At 39.7% G+C, this 17,957-nt stretch overlaps 1 protein-coding gene across 17 annotated transcripts in view; it reads left to right on the forward strand.

Annotated features, from left to right (window-relative positions):
* The window catches only part of ZNF536 (zinc finger protein 536), a 456,239-nt gene that overhangs the window by 113,314 nt on the left and 324,968 nt on the right, over nucleotides 1-17,957 (forward strand). For all 17 annotated transcript variants that reach the window (XM_089781485.1, XM_075940166.2, XM_089781479.1 and 14 more), the window contains one exon: nucleotides 9,079-9,222. The gene's annotated coding sequence lies outside the window, so the exon portion shown is untranslated. The remainder of the gene's footprint in view (nucleotides 1-9,078; nucleotides 9,223-17,957) is intronic.

The raw sequence follows: 17,957 nt of genomic DNA on the forward strand, positions 1-17,957 counted from the left end.
CACCACAGCCCCAGTTCCAGCTCTGGTGGCAGCCACATGGCCCGGACGGCATGGCTGTGTGGTGGTTGGCTGCTCCGTGTCCTTTCCATTGTGGGTGTCGTGTTTGGGACCAGAGAGTGAAGCTTTCACAGTCATGAGCGTCCCAAGGAGGAATCAGGTTAGAAGCCCCATGGAGCTGCGCTGGGTGGGTCTTCCCTGCCTGCTCCGGCCTGCACCACGTGTCTTGCCACTTCCCAACATCCCTGGGTGCCACAGCCGACTGACCCGGTTCGGAGTTGTGTGGAAGGAGCCAGGCTCCCTGACTCAAACCAGCAGGTATCAGGGGGCTAGTACTGCCCGGCTGCCGGGTGAATGCCAACATCCCAAGACGCACATGGGCTGAGTGACCCTGCACCTCTAGGCCCCAACTAATGGCCTGGTGAGGAACACTTGAGCCACCAGAAATGTGTGCCCGCCCCTCTTGCTTGTGCTGCAGACACCGCCAATCCTGTGCATGTGTCAGGGGCTGGTCTGTCACCAGGCTAGGCAGGGCAGGGGCAGAGTGTCTTCCTATTTATGGAAGAGCGCTTTGTTGCATGGTGGGAGGGCCGCGTGGAGCCCAGCATGGCAGCTTTAGATCAGTTGTGACCTGAGCAGCAGCACTCAGCTGATGGCTGGAAGACACTGCAGAGCTAGGTGAATGTGTGTGTGTGGGGGGCTAGTGTTGGGGGGCTTTACGGGTGGGAAGCTCTTAGGGATGGGGGGCTGGCACTGGGGGGCTCTGGGATGGGGTTAATATTGGGGACTGGGTGTTGGCTTTGGGGGGGCTTGGGTGCAGTGGGGCTCTGGAAACATGAGGCTGTCACTGGGGGGTCTAGTGGTGGTGGGATTTTAACGGGTGGTGGGCTGGCACTGGGGAGCTCTGAGGGCAGGAGGCTGGCACTAGATGGGCTCAATGCATGGCACTGGGGTCAGTGGCTGGTGCTGAGGGGTAGTGGAAGGATGGTGGGGCTCTTGGGGTTAGGGCTGGCACTGCGGGACTCTGGAGTCTGGGACTTTTGGCAGACCGGTAACATTTGATTTGAATATTTGTGTATTCATTATGTAAACCATGGATATGCAAATGTTATTGGTCCACCAAAAGTTTGTGAATAAGTGTGCTGGTCCCTAGTATCAAAAAGGTTTGGGAACCACTGTCCTAGTGTAGATATGCCTCATGTGGCCCATAAGCTACCTGTATTTAACCCAAGCTGAGACTTTGTATGTAACTCAAAAGACCAGAATAGAATCCTTATTGAATAAGGTTAGAAAGGATAGAAACAATCGGCTTACATAAAGTATTTTTACTTCATAGGAATGTGATTCTGCTTGCTGAAAATGTATCCTTTGCATAGTGTTTAAGCATAATCCTATGCTTACTTTGCCCATAGAGTAAAAGTATGCTTAATAGCAGTTTCAGAAAAGAATCTATTTAAAGCCTGTTGAGCAGCATATCCACTTATAGATGGAAACTATAAGTGAATAATGTTAATGGAGTTCTGTTTTGTAAAACACATAGGGCAACTAATAGAATCAAGCTACTATATAAGTGGATGATTGAATTACATTTAAGAGAGTACCTAATTTATTACCTTTGAAAATAGTTTAGAGTTGTCTGCATGATGGGTTTCTGTAAATTCTTCATGTAAAAAGTTTTCAGGAGTCTCATTTCATATTAGAGTCAGATCACTTTTTATGCTATTGCATGTTCTAGGAGGCATTTCCACTGAAACACAAATGTTCAAGGGGCTAATTACTTCAGACAGAATTTCTCAAGAAAAACTTACCACATTGTACAAAGTCTTAGTCTGGGAGTAAATTTGGATCCCTACTTAGGAACATTGCACACCAGATAGGATGGTCTATTGGTCCAGGCAGTTAGCTGTCCTGTATCTGACAATAGCTAGAACTAGAAGAGAAAAAAAGTCCCTGTAACGGTCAATTATAAAATAAGCAGAAATTTGCCCTTTTCCCCATCACTACTTCGTTGGGTTATATTCTGGAAAATGAGCATTTATACCTCTTTTATTTTGCCCTATGGAATGTTATGTAGTTGTTCACACTATCCATATAACTATCATTTTATTAATGCTGCCAAGCTCTAGGCTCAGAGATATCTTGTGGGAGCAGGTGCCACATATTAAGTATGCAATGTGTAAAAGTAATTTAAAAATGTTTCTTTTCATCAGATTTAAATATGCTGCCCACCCATTTCCTTGTCTATCCCTTTCTTCTTGTATTCTACAAGAGGATAAGCAAGAGAACTGGCTGGACCTTCTATATACTGTTCAATATTGTTGCCAGAGATGCTTGTAGTTAGGATCGCCTGACACTTCCCAGTATAAAAGTCGATAATAAATTCTGTATCTCATTCCTTAATACATCCTAAGATGTATTGGGTTTGCTTTTCTGCTTGAGGACTGTGCCTGGGTGGTGCTATTTAATGCCCACCTCAGAAGAGCAGCCTATGCTTCCCTTTACTGGCACAAGCATGCACAGGAGCCCTACCTTTTAAGAGCTGGGGTTGCAGGAGAGAGATGTGAAGCTTTGGGAGGCCTTGCACTTCCCTGAAGCATAACATCTCTCAGCACTCTTGCTGGGGTGGTATAGCTCCATGCTGCTCAAATGTGAGCCACTAACTTATAGGCACATTGAGCGCCTTGTGTAGTCTATATTTTGGCTTTTGCAAAGATTTAGCAAGCTAGACCATAACATCCCATAAATCCTGGATTTGGGTGAAGTGAATCCGTGCAATAGATCTGTTCCTACTCCTATAGGATCAGTGTTAATATACATAGAGCACATATGTATGTATAATTAGAGGTAGACCAGAAGAAGAGTCAGAAATCTGTGGAAAATTTCATGTATATATTTGGGGTTTAAACCTGTAAGCCCTATTACAGTGAAACTACACTGTGAACTCCACCACAGTCAACCTCTTGTCTTAAACATCCACTTAAAAGCATCCCCATGTGATTCCTGATATAATTTATCTTGACCTTTACTTAAAGACCACCTAAATTAGGTCACCCGTTTTTGCTGCTCCATATGGTGGTTTTTTAACACAGGTTTAAGTGTAAACAAAAAGTACAGTGCTTCAGTGACATAAAGGAAGCGAACCCAGTCTATTAAAGCCAGGAAATTCAAAACAGAGGGTGATATGCTGTCTGTAACTCACCCAAATGCTGTGTACACAGTTGTTCTTAATCTTGATTTTTTTTATGACTCTTGCTGGTTTGATAGTATAGCTTTCATGTGGTGTAACTATGATTTTCTTGTTGGTGTTTTATCAATTCTCTTCTAAAAATGAAATTATGCTATTGTTCAGCATACTTGGCAATGGGAAAGTTGCAAGGAAAGACTTTGTTCCTGCCCTGAGGAACTTACAATCTATGTACATTTAATGGAAACAACCTTTGAAGCGGTAGGGTAGTTTTCTTAATGGGAATGAACTAGAATGTCCAGGCAAATACCTTACAGCCCTCAATGCATTTTCCTGTGAAATTTTCTAATGCCTTTAGTTTTCTCTCACCCCTCTTTCCAGTTATCAGATATAGAATCTTGACTTATTATTCTTAATTGCATAGTAAACAGAACAGTATTGTTGGCCCCAAGACAGATTACAATTTCTTATTACAGAATTCTCATAGACCACAAACCACTGATGTCATCTCCACCAGTTATAACAAAGTTTAGCTTCAATCTGATAAAAAAAACACCTATTGAATCATCACGGTTGCTCTTTTAGTAAATGGTTCAAAAGTAATTCTGGGTAGTTCATTGTAGTTGTGCTCATAGATACACCCATGCAGGGAGAGGGGAGAAGCTGTGCACATAAGGAGCTGTGTTTCCAAACACTGACATCTGTTTATGGGTGCTAATGACTGTGACTCCAATTATTTGTGTCCGCAGTTGAGGTTAATTGAACAGCTCCACTCCTGATTTGTAGGCACGGTCATATACATAGACATCCAGTTTGATTCATTCCATTTATCTGTGTCTGCATAACCTGCTAGTCAGTGGTATATATTCATATCTTTACCTGATCCATAGAGGATATGAGTCCCACAGCAGCAATTAGGGGATGTTTCTTTAGCTCAAGCTGCAGAAGTTCATGTTTGAGCTTTGGAGATCTTTGGCTCAGCTCCAAAAGTACAAGCACAAAAACTGGGTCCTGGTTAAGGACAGTTGAAAATGTGGTCCAATTTTATTACCAAGGAAATCTTCCCTTATAAATCCTAATCAAGATGGTGGATCTTTCTTTCTTTCTTTCTTTCTTTCTTTCTTTCTTTCAATACAGCTAACCATTTAACTTTTACATTCTGGTGCATCTGACCAGCATTTTTCATGACACATTCATGCACAAAAATATATTAGAGTTCAGGTTGTGACACTGCCCATCAAAATAAATCAAGGGATGGTAAGGTAAGCATGTGTTTTAGATAGTCCAGTACCTTTCAAAAGTCCTTCAATTACTGCAACAAAAGGGAAGCCTTCCAGTACATCTTGCATGAATTTAGGAGATATGCTGGGCTTCAGACTTTTGCCTCTAAATATGATTATATCAAGATGTATTAAAGATTGGAGAGTTTGTGTCTGTGTGTACTCTTTTGAGTGGTATTTTCAAAAAGGAAAGAAAAGAAAAGGAAGGGAAAGGGAAAGAAAGCCTGAACCAAGAAGTTTAGACCAATACAAATTTTCCCAAAGTCATAGGGCATTCTGATCCAGGGAAATCTAGTAATGCCAAATCTCATGAGTTGGGTCCATTCTCCAAATTTGATCTTTCCCAAAGTTTAGTGTGTTTGTAAGGCAGACATAAAAATGGTGTGAGCTCATCCACATTAGCCCAGGGTATATGAGGCCAGTGGTTTTCAAACTATGGGTTGCAACCAATACTGTGCCATGCAAGGTCAGGCACTGGGTCTCTCTGATGCAGGGTGATCAGGTGACAGAAGGCCTGTCCTGGCACTTCAAACTGCGCTGCACCCCAGAAGTGGCTGGCAATAGGATTGGTTCCTAGGGAGAGAGGGCTCTGTGCACTACCCCTGCTTTGAGTTCTAAGCTCCATACTCCCATTGGATGGGAACCTGCTACTGGCTGCTTCTGGGGTGCAGCATGGTCTATGGTGCCAGGAGAGACAGGAAGCTTGCCTTAGCATCCCTGCTGCAATGCTGACCGGGAGCTGCTCAAGGTAAGCCCCTCCTGCTTCAGCCCAGACCTCCCCCTCAAAGCCAGAGCCCCCTCCGAAACCCCAAGGCTCTCATCCTCAGCCTGGAGCCCACACTCTAGTCAAATTATGTTGGGTTGCAGGTGTCAACAATTTTCTTCAACTGCATCCTGAGGGAAAGAAGTTTGAAAACCACAGTGTTAGGCTACATCTATGCTATGAGCTGGTGATGGGATTCCCCTGCTTGGGTACACATTAAAGTACCTCTCATAGAACAAGCAGGAGTATAATAGTGTAGCTGCAGTAGCACGGTAGCAACGACAGCAGCATGGCTGAGCATGCAGGTCTGTGCTCAAGCATGGTCTGTGTTCAGCTGCTACTCACAGTGCCATGGCTACTCTGCTGTCTATACTGGTAATAGCTCAATGAGAGGTAAGTGCACATGACCCCTAACTACTAGCATTAAGGAACCCTTCATTGTGGTTGAATCAGTTTTTAGTGTAACTCTCTGGGAAACAGGGATTCAGTACAATTCTTCCAGAGTTGAACCCCAAACTCATTAAAATATTACAATAAAGTAATTAATGCACATGGCCACTAGACACTCTTAAAATGTAAATTTCACAGCTGTAAGAAATTAGATTTGTTTAAAAATAACAGAAGGCCTAAGTACAAATTATGGAGTAAGTGCCTATAAAATTTCAAACTTGGTTTTAAGGCAAAGTCTTTTTACTAGTTCATTTGCTTTAGCACTGGTATTCAGAGACAGATCCATTTCTCTTTGCCGATAGGTACTTTGGTGCCAATTTTCCTCTAAACTGGTGGTCAGACACACACCAGAGTGAAATCAATTAGTCAGTGGCTTCCTCTCATCAGGTGATTGGTCTAAAGTGCAAGGAAATATTTTCAATTAACCTCAGTCTCCTTTGAGCTCTGTCTTGTGTTCAGTGTTTGACGGGTTTGCAAATTACAGAATGTGACAGTAAAGTTCAGTGAGCACTGGTTTGAGTTGTTTGCACATGTGGGAAGACAGGTAACTTTCAGCCCCACAACATGTCAGCTGTATGTTAACAGGCCTTGGGATCACTCCTTTGTCACCTTATGGGAAAGCCCGGGACTTGGGCTTTCCTGCAATAGACAGTTGGCAAGTTGGTTCGAGACAGCCTCCAAGCAAATTTGCACGGATTTGTTTGCTTGTGAGGCCTAGAAAACTACACACTTGAGAGTTCACTCAGCCTTAGCTAGCACTTGATCTTTGGGTATTGTGCACATTTTGGGTACGCTTACACTACAGAGGAAGATCAAGGCTGCTGCTGTCGATCTTCCAGGGTTTGAATTAGTGATCTAGTTAAGACAGCTAATTCTAAGCGAGAGGGGCATTCCAGTTGATGCCAGTAACCCTGCTTTCATGAAGAGTAAGGGAAGTCGAAGGAAGAGTGTTGTTCCTTTGAATTCCTGCAGTGTAGACAGTGCCAAAAGCCAAGTTAAGCTACTTCAACTTCAGCTACACAATTAACGTATCTTAATTCGACTTTGTCCTGTAGTGTAGACGTACCCTTCTACATCAGGCACTTAAACTAGCTCCCGTAAAGTGCATAGAATGTTGGTAAGAAAAAGGGAACCTCCTGTCTAAGCCAGTAGAAGACATGCAAGGCTTGTTTTTTCAGCAGGTTGTGGCCTGTGGGTTTGCTCCTATTTCACTGGTCAGTTGTAAAACTCCCTGCACTATCTGGCCCTTTATGTCTTACATTTTCCTACCATTTCAAAAGATGCCCTTAGAACCCAAACCCCTCTCATCATCTACTCTTGTGTCCAAGACAGAAGAGGAAGGCCATGAACTTGAGCACCATATCTCTTTACTAAGGAGACCGAATGCCAGGCATGGACCCTCTGGTACCTTACTCACATATTTGGTGCGACAATTGTCTGAAGCAGAGTTAGTTCCAGATGAGCCATTGCTGAAGATCCATTGCAAATCTGTATTATGTGCATAAGTAGACAAACTTCAGATTATGACCCCCTAATGTTATTTTCATGCTATTGTTTTAAAACGTAATTATAAATCAAATTGCATTTGAGATGTGAAGCTGACAATAGCGAGCTGAAACACTGTAAGGGCTGCTTTAAAAATAGCTCCTTTCAAACATTATTAGTGGTTAGAGAAAGAAAAGTATAGGTTAACTGGCCAGATTTCACTATTCCATTTGTATTTGAGAAATGAAAATTGAAGCATTAGGATGTTCATCTGGTCTCTGGTGATATAGCTCAAGGTCTTTCTTTTTCACCCAGGGCTGCTTTTCCAGAGTTTTGGTTCACTGCTGTAGGCTTAAACAGGAGATTTGAGTTTTCCACATTGCTTCATTTTCACAGATACTTTCCTCTCTTCCTTTTTCTGTTTCTTACCATAATTGTTTTGTCTAAGTAGGAAAGCTGCATTCTGAAAACTATGTGGAAAGAATAACAGTCATTTTGGGAAGAATCATGATGGGTGTTTCCATTTTTGGGAGGTCAACTTGAGACACCTGTGAAAAGTGCTGAGTACTAGAGGCTCCCATGTCAGTCAATGGGAAATACTCACCTGGGTAAAATTATGCACATGCTTAAATGTTAGCTGGACTGTGATCCAGGAATGGTACTGGTAGCATAACCCACACTCCAACTTGAAGTGATGTGCTATCTCATCTATTGGCGCTGAGATCACTTGCAATGCGAATAATGAGTCTGTTCTACGGCCTTAGTTAATAGCTAGCCAGCTTTTAGCTCATGCAGTAGAGGCACATGTACTAAGCTCCAGAGGTCCCAGGTTTAAATTTGCCACAGATGACCGGGGTCTGTCAGTGTTATACTAGTAAAACCTAAGCATTATGAACAGTGAAAATAATTGGCTAAGATAATATAGGTAATAATTCTAATACCCTTACAGTTCATACAATCTTTTTAAAAATAGGAGCCAGGAAGATATATAAAATAATCACATTAGGCACCCCAGTATCTTGAAATAAAAATTAATGAATCAGCAGGACATAGCACCAACATATATAGAGTTCCATTTTTCCACAGGTAGTTAAAAAAATTTAAAACCACCTGGTTGTGACCTATGTTGGGATTATTGTATCTACCTTACGGACAGCTGTTATTAGATCTGAGCAAAGAATTAATAATGGATCATGTATTTACATTTTGCTTTTTCCCTCATTTTTGATAGTACCCAATTTATTTGTTGTTCATTTGCAAATTTCTTCTGTAAATAATTCTCAGATTGTAGATTGTTCACAAATTTAGAACATTTATAAATCATTCAGTCATGGCTGTTTACCTAAATCATCTTGTTTTGTCTGTTCGCTGATTGGATGAGTTGTACAATTATCTGATGCTGTGCAAAATGAAAAATGTGACTATTACTACTGAATATGCCATTGAGAATTTCTACTGTGTTTTATCAGTTACGTATCCATTTAAGAATGGCAGCAGTACCACATGACCTCTTTAATGAACCAACACATTGCAAATTCAGAATTGTAGATTCAGATGTACACTTGTGTTTGTAGATGGGTTATATAAGTCAGGTATAGCTATTTCTGTCCCCTAATTGGGGGGGTCATGTAAGTAAACAATGCAGAAGGAAATTGCAAGTTTAAAACACAATTTGAAATTTGAAATCAGCACATTTTCAAACATTTGACAAACAGTCATTGTGTAGAAGTGTTACTGTTGATGATCTTTAGGCACTCTGAACTTAGCAGAGAAAGAAAAAAAAAAAAAAAGGGAAGAGTATCCAGTCAAGGGCTGCCAATACAATTAAACCAAAAGTTTATTTTTTAAAATTTAAATGAATATTCTCTGACCTTGTTTTCCACTGTTTGCTCAGCTCTAATGATTCTCCCATTTTACAGATGAGGAAACGGAGTCAAAGAAGTTAATTGATCTATCCAAGCCCACAGAGGGTGTCAGCATCAGAGCCACGTGCAGAATTAAGGAATTCTTATCCTCTCATCATGTGCACAGACTATTAGACTACACTGCTTTAACTACTACAGGTAAGAAAAATATTGCATACATTGATTATTAAGAATAATAACAACTTGTAATAATGTAGTGCTTAAGAACCTTAGTCAATGTGAGTGTAATTCATTGTTGAGTGGTCTCAAAATCCACCCAGAGAGCCACATAACATCCCTCAGTATTGGCTATTAGCTGAAGGTTGTGTAAAATCATATGGAGCCTGGGAGGGAGCTCCCTTTTGACTACAGAGCTGAGGAGGATTATATATACATGACTAGTGGGTGAAGTGTATTGCATTGTGATGAACATTTTTCTGAAAAGAGCATGCAAATGGCAGATATGTTGGGCTGAAACCCTTTTTCTCCAGCAGTGCTTTTCATCCATGATCTCAGAGGGAGGCACATTAAGCATGCCTGTCTGACCGACTGTGCCTGCTCTGCGAATGTAATACAGAGTCTCCATGTATTGAAGGACAAAATCCAACAGTTCTCTTACTCAGGCAAAACTTTTCATTCATTTTTAGTGGGAGTTTTATCTGAGTAAGAACTGTGTAAGGACTGTAGCATTTCATCCAGGTAGATGGAAGGGCATCAGCATGGCACCCTAAACTCTAAGGCATATCTACACTTGCTGTGCCAGAGATCAACATTCTGGTGTTCAATTTAGTGGTTTCAGTTTCAACCTGTAAATCGAACACTGAGGGCAGCTCCACTTAGTGCCTGTACTTCCTGCTTTTGCAAGGAGTAAGGGAAGCCGATAGGAGTGTTTTCTCCCATCAGCCTCCCACTGTGTGAGCTCCACCAAGCTTGTCTTGAGGTAAGCCGACTTCTGCTATATATAATACGTAGCTAGAGTTGTGTACCTTACCGACCTTCCAGTGCAGACCAGGCCTATGGGTCTGTGTCTACACTGCAATAATACACTCATGGATGGCCTGTGTGAGCTTACTCAGGCTCTCGAGCCCGTACAGCTGGGCTATAAAATTGCAATGTAGATATTTGGGCCCTTTGTGGCGGTGTTTAACTATGCTCAAGTGAAAAGGCTCATTGAAATGAATGAGACTACTTAGAACAATAAAGTTAAACACAGTGCTTAAATGCCTGCAGGATATCAGTCTGAGGCTTTAATGGGACTAATCACATGCCCAAAATTAAGCATGTGCTTTGTTGTATTAGAGCCTTAATTTTGAACAGTAAAATGTGAATGGATGTAGACTAAAAAATGTATCTTCTAACCATTTTTTGAAAGATACAAATTACTGCTATTCATTGACTAGTTAGTAAAGCAACAGTTCTACTCTTTGAAATATTTAAGTGTAAAATTAGGTATTTAGTAGAAAAGGTATGCACGTTTGGTGGATTCCCCTCATCTCAAGAGTCAGTGAAGAAAAAGGCATTCAGGTTTTCTGAATAACAGTTCTCTCATATCTGCTTATGGACCCATAAAGTAAGTCTGAAAGTTTCCATCTACCCCTGTGTTAGGATGAAATTTAATGTCTATTTTTAAATCCCATGTGCACAGCGTGAAGAATAATAGTGTTGTTCTCATTTAGTGCTGACAACACAGGTATACCATCACAAAAAAAAAAAAAAAAAAAAAAGGTAAGATAATCACTTAAAGACAAATTCTGCAAAATATTTCTCTTTTCTATGAATACTTCTCTATGAAACAGGCAACATGAACATTTTCTGTTCTATGTTTTCTGCTGCCATGTACTTAATTCTGTTTGAACCATATCAGGGAGATTTGAAGAAAAAAAAATCAACCATTAAAGACTTGCTCTTTGTTTTTTCAATCTGTGACCCCAGCAATCTCTTTAGCAAGCTATGGTTCAGTAAACTGGCACACAGCAGTAGTTCTACAGTGGAAAAATCATAAAACAGATGGAAGCTTTACATTTTTGTTTAGTTTTTAAGAGCAGTTTTTATAACATCGCTTAAAATCATTCTGATGCATCATACTGTTTACACTTAAAGCTTTGTAGCTAAGATGTTTACACTATAGAGAATGTTTTAAGATATTTTATAGTTATGATATTTAGATAATTGGCAAGAAAAAAGATAGTTTGTTGAGATTACAGTGATGTTGGTAACCGTGAAGTAACTTATGAGTCTCAATAAATATGTCCAGCTCGGTGGAAAGTACAAACTCAGTTAAAACAAAACAACACAAGAGGGAATATCTTTTTAGTGAAATCATTTCCTTTTCTTAATCAAAAGATGACAGCCACAGCCTTAGAAGTCCCATCTGTAATGCACCATGCTACGGATCTTCCAACATAGCTTTTCTTTTAATGATTGATACAGTCACATCAGATCAGTCAATTCAGAGTCTACGCAAATACACTTGAACTATACACAAAAGTAAATAAAGTTTATTTCCATGAAGAAAATTAAAACGATTCCAAGTAAATCCTGTACATTCAATATACTACTTCATTTTTAACAGAAATGCATGTAGAGGTTTGAATGCAGAAAAATGTATTCAGAGCATAGTTATGGAACATTTTAAAAAATGCCAAAAAAGCTGCATTAATCAAAAACAATAACGCCTTTTAACTTTCGTAAATGCTCAGAAAGAAGTATGAAATAGTCTGTGTGTGGGCCACAAATGTTGGGAATGCAAACATTTCACAATAAACATGTTTAAATGAAAGTACTTGGCTAGATACACTAAAAGATAGTACATGTTGGGTTAATTAATGCTTACTCCACAAAAATAAACCTCACTTTCAAGATCTGACCAATAAAAATCATTAGTATATTTGGATCAGATGTGCTGATGGATGATTTTTATGTATATGTTAAACTTTTGTAAGGCGAATTGTCCTTGAAAAACCTAGAAACAGATTTCAATTTAAAGTGAACACTCTCCATTACACCCACTCTATCTGTTTTTCCTATATAATATGTTGAATTATTTCAGTTTTATCTGATATAGTTGCAATTGATTTACTATTGATGGGTTTAAACTTATCATTTTTAATGTGTGAATCACAGTTACATATCCAGGAAAGTGTTTAGTTTCACAGAAATTGTTTACACGTAGAAGACAATTTCTGATGTCAGTGATAATCGAATTACTGTATTACTTTGTTTTTACTCAAAAAAAACCTTTCTGATATTAAATTTAATTATTTTAGTACATTTATAAAGGAATATTTTTTCCAAAGATTATGCCATGCTGTTAGGAAAATCATACATGTAAACAAACATATTTGTGTTTTTTTAAGTAGATTATGCTGTTGAACCCATTAGAAAGCATGAAGCAAATTCTTCTTATATTTGATATATTCTGATCTCATGCTCACATAAAGGCATATCAGTATCTGTCTCTGTGTAATTTAGTAAAAGTGTGGTTAAATAAGAAGAAAGAATGAGGAATCCTTACTCATTAAATTAGTACCATTGGCTTCCATGCTGTTTGCTCAGATTAGTGAGGTTTTTCGGATTGGGTCCATAGATTTTATATTGCATACTTAATACACACAAAAATAAAATGCTCAAGAGGTCAAAACTGTATTAAAATGGCAGTAAAACCAAATTTAATTTGAATAAGACAAAATTATGATTCTCAATAGACATTATGGGTGAAATCATGGCATATTGAAATCAGTGGCAAAATTCCTATTGATTTCAACAGAAGCAGGCATGGGTCTGGAAAAAAATGGTCTGTGTAGGTGAATTCTGTCTGCATAGAATCCTATTGACTTATGATGGGAAAAAATAAGCAAGGCCTTGTTATTGTTTTAATTTTATTGTATCTATCCCATAATACACATGATGTGCCAGGCACTGTCTTCAGAGATGGGAAGGTGTAATCTTTGACCCAAAGCATTTACAATGCTCTGATCATACAAACATTTGCAATCCAGAGGCACTGAAACCAATGAGAGGGAGAGTGTAATCTGCTTTACAATCTCTGCTAAGAGCCAGTTGGCTTTTAGTTCATGCGATAGAGGCTCATAGCTTTAGCCCTTAAGGTCCCAGGTTCAATCCTACCTGTTTATGACCTGGGTCCATCAACTTTACACACCGTGTAATGGTTTAGATCTAACATACTGACTTTACTCATCCATGTGTTAGGTAGTTTCCTGTAAGTTTTGCAGAACATTTGGGTCATAAGGAAAGATTTGAGGGAAGAGAAGGTACTAATCTTAAGAATAAATTTGATGAGGTTTCTGTGCAGAGGCACGTGAAATAAGGCATGAAGAAGTTTGGGGAGACTTGAAATAGTAGTCTAACAGCACCGATGAAGGTTGGGAGAGTCTATGTGATAAGATATTTAGAAGACATAGGTAGGCAGAGTCAGAATTGTGAAGGATCTTTCAGTTGAGAACAAGAAGATTGAACTTAGTGAGGTGGAAAAAGAAAGAGCCATTGAAAGGGTTCAAAGAGGACTGATGCCATCAGAATGTCATAGAAGATATGTGACTTGATCAGCTGTATTTTTAAATGGATGGTAGTGGGGGCACAATGTCAGAGAGGAGAGGTTTGCCAAATGGCCATAATCAGAATAGGATATGATGGAGGCCTTAGTCTGGAGGTGGATTAGTCTTTAAGGTGCTACATGACTATTCGCTTTTGTGGGGGGTTTTTTGGTTTTTTTTGTTTAAACACTGAGATGTCTTTCTTTAGGCGATGAAAAATGTTTTAGCAATTAGTGAAAAGCTTCTTTCTAGCGAATGATAAAATTTAACCAACTACTAGATGCCTAGATGCCTGTTATTCAACCAATAATAAACAAGAATGGTCTTTTGTTGGCTTGGGGTGTTTGTTTTATTAAAACTTCTGGTGGTGCAAACCCTCAGGTAACACATTTCATTTTGGGGGTTTTGTAATGAGCAATTTATACTACAGGACTTTGAGGGCTTACTTGTTGCTTTATATTAAAAAACAATTAAGTGGCCTAAATTGGGCATTCTGGCAGATTGAGCCCCTGAGAGGGAAAAGCGGGTTTGTACCTAGTTGTTAAATTGTAGAGAGCAGGTTGTAGAGAGATGAGTTACAGTGGCCAAAGAGGACACAACCCGCCAGCAGCTCTGTGTTGCTCAGAACTAGAGTATATTGTATCTCTGCCTGAGTATGGAGACTTTATGTATACCAGCCAATTAACCCACACCAGGAAGACTAAACATGTCCTTATTGACAGCACACATTGACAAAAGTTGCAATTCTGTGAAATAATCGGCTATATATTTGGGAGTTTGTCTGTCTGTCTGTTTATTCAAGAACTCCTAAGCAGTAAGAGCTAGGACCACCATATTTGGCATACAACTTCTTTTTTATCATAACTTAAAAGAGACAAAATCACCAGACATGAAAGAGGCTGGCTGGGGGCATGCTCCCCACATCTGGAACTACCCCAGCCCTGAGCCTCCCACCCTGAGGCATCCTTTAGGGAGGAGAGGATGCTTAATTTCCTCCTCTCCTGTTGATTCATATGGGATCATTGCTGGCTGTTCCCCTTCATCATGGAGCAAGGGGAAGTGCATAGTTTGTTGCATTCCTCATTCTGGTTGGGGAAAGCAGGGGCAGATGAAACTGGACTTGCCCCAGCCAGGGGAAATGCATCACTACCCTGGCTCTGCCCACTGGAGCTGCAGCGGCCACAGAGAAACGCTTCTCACCTGGCCTCAAGCTGCTATGGTGAGAGAGGGCTGGGTTGTCCATTCTCCCCAGGGCCATCTGCATATGAGCCCCACTTCCCCTGCCCTACCCAGAGGAATGATTTAAATGAAGCATATGAATTTTCATTCTATTTTCCAAACAACAAAAATTAATTGAGTTAAGGATCCGAGCAATGCCAGGTAAGGCTTCTAGTACAAAATAAATTGGAATATGTCTGAAACACATGTTCTTCTTGCTCAAAGTCCATACTCTGCTGTCATGAAAAATTCCAAATTCTCATAAACTTCAATGGAACAGAGAAATCCAGTTACCTGGAACCCATATAAAATACATTTAAAACAATACATATAAAAATAATAGGAATTCCAACTCCAGCTCAAGTGGATACACCTGGAGGAAGGGTATATCCTGGTTAGGGCAGGTCCAGGTTTGTTTGCCCCGTGTACTCCCCAGCCAGAATGAGAAATTCAGCAAACTGTGCACTTTCTGCTCGATTCTTTATGAAGGGGAACAGCCAGCAATGTTCCCATACAAATTGAGGTTGGGGGAGAGTTTCTATTCCTGTGCTTGGGCTTCCTATTCCCTGGCTATCCTCTGGTTTCAATGACAGCTCTGACTGCTTTCTATGGAATGTTGGTGATACAAGCAATCCTTAGATTAACCTCAGAATCTGGGAGTTGTAAATGGAGTAATCATTTGTATCCCTGCCCTCCCACTTCAGTCTTCCATCCAAGCCCAGTGTGGCTATTTGGAGGACCATAATACTTACACATTTCCATCTAATTAAAAAAAAAGACGTGGAAGTAAATGTTTAATTCATGTTTGTATGGAGAATGTACAACTTGTGTGTGTGTACTATTCAGAAATGACACATACATGTCATCATTATAATTATAAATCTGTCAGTTTGTCACTAGATTGTCACAGTAAACCCAAGTGTAAAAAAGTTTTATAACTATCTATAAAAATCAGAATGGGTTGCAACTTCATACTAAAGTTGGTCTCGAGCCCTACAGTTAGTTTTTGAACCTCTCCCAAAGGACTGTGCTTGTTCAGAACTATTTTATTTGGTCTCATCTGCTACAGTGATGGTAGCTGGTTAGATCTGTGGAAGACCCAAACATCTATGAAAATTGGTAGTGTTTGGCTCTGGAGTTTTAGTTTGTGCCTCTGCCTGTATGCTGAGTAAGGTCTCAGATGAGGAATGCAGTGTTTTGATTTAATAAAAGAAGTATGTCATGTTTAGGGTATAATGTTTAAGGTTTTTTTAGACCAGTTTGGAACAACTTATTTGAAGTAATGTGTGGCACATTAAAATTACTTCCAAGGGAAAAGGAAGGGAGGAAAAATACAAAGGAACTGATAATAGGATTCATAAAATTTCACCACTGGATAAGAACGTAAGAACAGCCATACTGGGTCAGACTATGGTTCTATCTAGTCCAGTATCCTACCTGCTGACAGTGGCCAATATCAGATGCCTCAGAGGGAGGGAACACAACAGGTAATCATCATGTGATCCCTCCCCTGTCACCCATTTCCAGAAAAACAGGCTTGGGACACCATTCCTGCTCATCCTGGCTAATAGCCATTGATGGACCTACCCTCCACGAATCTATCTAGCTCTTTTTTGAACCCTGTTAAGGTCCCAGTCTTCACAACATCCTCTAGCAAGGAGTGAAAAAAAAATTGTGAGCTGAGTGAAGAAAAACTTCCTTTTGTTTGTTTTAAACCTGCTGCCTATTAATTTCATTTGGTGACCCCTAGTTCTTATATTGTGGGAATAAGTAGATAACTTTTTTTTCTTATCCATTTTTTCCACACTAGTCATAATTTTATAGACTACATGATCACAGGTTCAAATCCATCTCTGGTCAGAAAACTATTGGCACGGGTATTCAGTGGTTTCTGAGTCATGGCTTTTGTGGTTTCACTCTAGCTCCCAGTAGACAGCCCACATGTCAGAAAGTCCCAGCAACATGCTTGACACTGTCTAAGCCTTTGGTTGACAGCCTCAGCAAAAGAATTTAATGGACATGAAAACTGAAACATCCACTGATATATATGGGTGGTCTGTCAGTAGGATTTCATGGAAAAACTTGCCCTGCAATTGCCCATCCCTAATCCATAGATAAATGAAGTACTTCCTTTTCTAGGGATTTTATTCCACAGCTTTTCACAAGCACCAAATTAAAATAAAAACACACTTTTTAAAAAGAAACATTTGATATTTAAAAACATGAAATTTGGAAAGTTGATAATCTATAAAATGATCTAATCATCCCTCTTGGAAACTGTTCAAAATTAAATGGGCAGTATAGATAAGGGTGAAAAGTGTCAACTGTACATGGTAAGTACTGTTTTTTTCTCTCCAAAGCATTAATATTTTTTAGCTGTATAACTTCTTTTGATTTTAATAGTAGTAGTAAAGGAAAAAGTTCTCTCCCATGTATGTCTTAGAAATCTTAGTGGTCAAATCTTGAAATAACAGAAAGCCAGAACAGGTAGAATTAATTCTTAAAATGCTGCCCTAGCCCCCTCTGCTTGTGAACTGTGAACTGAACTTCCATTGATGTTAAGGTGTGAAGAATAAGGATAGCATGCATACATTTAAAAAAAACTATATACATGTATGTAAAAATTTCTGAGGCTCCCAGTGTATGAAGAACACATTTTCAAGATCATCTCATCTAAAGAAGTGGGTTTTGCCCATGAAAGCTCATGATTCTCTCTCTCTCTCTCTCTTTCTCTCTCTGTGTATATATATATATACACACACAGTGCTTTTTTTGTTAAAAAAGGGGGGGTGCTGGTACTCCAGGGGAAAAGTTGTTGAGTTCTGACTGAAGGTGCTGGTACTGCATCTGGAGGTACCAGGAAGTACCGTCATAAAAAAAGCACTCTCTCTCTCTCTCTCTCTCTCGCTATATATATATATGAGCATCTACACTACTAAGTCCATTATTTTTAAATAATTGGCTGTGGAATTCAAAATAATAAGTCCTGCTTTTCATCAGCAGTAATGTTAATTCTGAAATAGTCATTTCGAACTAATGGTAGTGTGGACGCTCCAGGGCCTGTATTTCAAAATAATTACTCCCTAGAGTAATTTGAACTAATTACTCCCTAGAGCTTCCTGG

Source organism: Pelodiscus sinensis, chromosome 12, assembly GCF_052426305.1.
Source record: "Pelodiscus sinensis isolate ZL-2025 chromosome 12, ASM5242630v1, whole genome shotgun sequence".
Lineage (NCBI taxonomy): Eukaryota > Metazoa > Chordata > Testudines > Trionychidae > Pelodiscus > Pelodiscus sinensis.